Genomic DNA, 2,500 nt, shown 5'->3' on the forward strand with positions numbered 1-2,500 from the left:
TGGTCATTCATGTGTGTGTGTGTGTGTGTGCCATTGAGTGTATTAACACACACAGCTGAAGCACAATGAAGGAGAAGTAGATATTGTGCTTTAGCACTTGTCCAGCGAGTGTGTTGTTTAATCAGCTGTCTCTGACTCCAGGAGAGATCGTCCTTTGCCTGTGTTTTGCAGTCATGTATTAAAGCATGAGCTCACTTCAGAATGAACACTTGCTGATGATTTACTCACGTCATCTGAGATGCTCATGTCTGTCTTTCTTCAGTCGGAAAGAAATAGGAAACATTCCAGGATTTTCTCCGTATAGTGACTCCAGCGGACCAACGGTTGAAGGTCCACATCGCAGTTTAAAGAGCTCGACATGATCCCAGCCGAGGAATAGGGTCTCATATAGCCATCGGCCATTTTCTAAATAAACATTTATATACTTTATTAACCACAAACGAGTGCACTAGAGTCCACGACTTCACGCATGATGTGATCACGTTGGAAAGGTCATGCGTGACGTGATGTTCGTCTGTGTAAGCCAATGGCTGCGTCTGAAAACAGTGACTCGTTGCATTTAAACGATGCCCAGTTGGCACTAAGGGGCCTAAAGTGTGCCAAGAAAACATCCCCCACACCATTACACCACCACCACCAGCCTGCACAGTGGGAACAAGGCATGATGGATCCATGTTCTCATTCTGTTTACGCCAAATTCTGACTCTACCATCTGAATGTCTCAACAGAAATCCAGACTCATCAGACCAGGCAACATTTTTCCAGTCTTCAACTGTCCAATTTTGGTGCAAATTGTCGCCTCTTTTTCCTCTTTGTAGTGGAGATGAGTGGTACCCGGTGGGGTCTTCTGCTGTTGTAGCCCATCCGCCTCAAGGTTGTGTGTGTTGTGGCTTCACAAATGCTTTGCTGCAGACCTCGGTTGTAACGAGTGGTTATTTCAGTCAAAGTGTCTCTTCTATCAGCTTGAATCAGTCGGCCCATGACCTCTGACCTCTAGCATCAACAAGGCATTTTCTCCCACAGGACTGCCGCATACTGGATGTTTTTCCCTTTTCACACCATTCTTTGTAAACCCTAGAAATGGTTGTGTGTGAAAATCCCAGTAACTGAGCAGATTGTGAAATACTCAGACCGGCCCGTCTGGCACCAACAACCATGCCACGCTCAAAATGTCTTAAATCTCCTTTCTTTCCCATTCCGACATTCAGTGTGGAGTTCAGGAGATTGTCTTGACCAGGACCACACCCCTAAATGCATTGAAGACACTGCCATGTGATTGGTTGATTAGATAATTGCATTAATGAGAATTTGAGCAGGTGTTCCTAATAATCCTTTAGGTGAGTGTATGTAATCACTACATTAGTCATTTATCGCTAGAAATGACATCAGAAGGGGAAAATGTTGGTAAAAAAAATCACATTTACACACAAACTGACCAGCAAATGCAACTTTCGGGCGCCATCTTTCCCCCATCTCTACTGTCACAGAATGGAACGCACAGGATTGTGGGAAATCAAAGGCAGTGAAGGATACAGACGTGCCTTGATGCACGCGTGACCTTTCCACCGTGATCATGTAATGCGTTAAGACGCTAGTGCAAGACGAGCATTTGTGGTTAAAGTATATAATGTTTATTTTTCTTTATAAAATGGCTGATTGTTCTGCTAGATCAGACCCTCGGCTGAGATCGGCTCTTTAAAGCTGCTCTGAAATTCAGACCTTCAAACCGCTGAAGTCCACTATATGGAGAAAAACCCTGGGATGTTTTCCTCAAAAAACTTATTTCTTTTCGACTGAAGGAAGAAAGAGCTGAACATCTGATGAGATGAGGTGAGTAAATGTGACCTGTGCTGGTGAAAGAGTCTGAATGCACACGGGATCATTTCAAGCTCAACAAGTGTAAATGAGTTCATGAAGCCTCATCTAGAGATCCCAGCGCTCTGAATAACATCTACACCTCTAGAGGGATCTTTATCTGTGTGTTTTCGGAGAGGAGATTTCCTTAGTCCATGAAAATGACCATACATCATGTTGAAGAGTTTTTAATAGACAGATTTGAAAATAACAATGCCTCATTTTTGAAAATGCTCAGTTTGACTGGTTTTGCCAGCACAGGTCACAAATCATCAGGACAGTTTTATACTTTAATATAGTAAAGCACATGGTGTGTGTGTGTGTGTGTGTGAATGACCTGCGGCTTCAGTTTCCGTCAGCTGACCGCCTCATAAACCGCCTTCAGGACGGACACACACCTTCATCAAACATAAGAGCTGTAAAGCGGAGTAATCCTCTCTTTGACACACCTAACCAAACACCTCGCAGCTCTGTGTGTGTGTGTGTGTGTGTGTGTGTTGACACTTGCTCTTTTAAAGCAACATTACACTGCTCACCTCGACCTGTACTGAGATCTCACACTGAAAGACAAACATTAAGATCAATATATTTACATTTTCATATGTTTGCTACTGAAACAGACCCTTCTTCACTACACTAACACTGA

The 2,500-nt window shown here is 43.4% G+C and overlaps 1 protein-coding gene across 2 annotated transcripts in view; it reads left to right on the plus strand.

Annotated features, from left to right (window-relative positions):
• rars2 (arginyl-tRNA synthetase 2, mitochondrial) overlaps positions 1-2,500 on the plus strand; it is a 19,270-nt gene that overhangs the window by 10,718 nt on the left and 6,052 nt on the right. The gene's annotated exons all lie outside the window — the stretch shown is intronic.

The sequence above is a fragment of the Gobio gobio genome, assembly GCF_949357685.1.
Source record: "Gobio gobio genome assembly, chromosome: 12".
NCBI lineage: Eukaryota > Metazoa > Chordata > Actinopteri > Cypriniformes > Gobionidae > Gobio > Gobio gobio.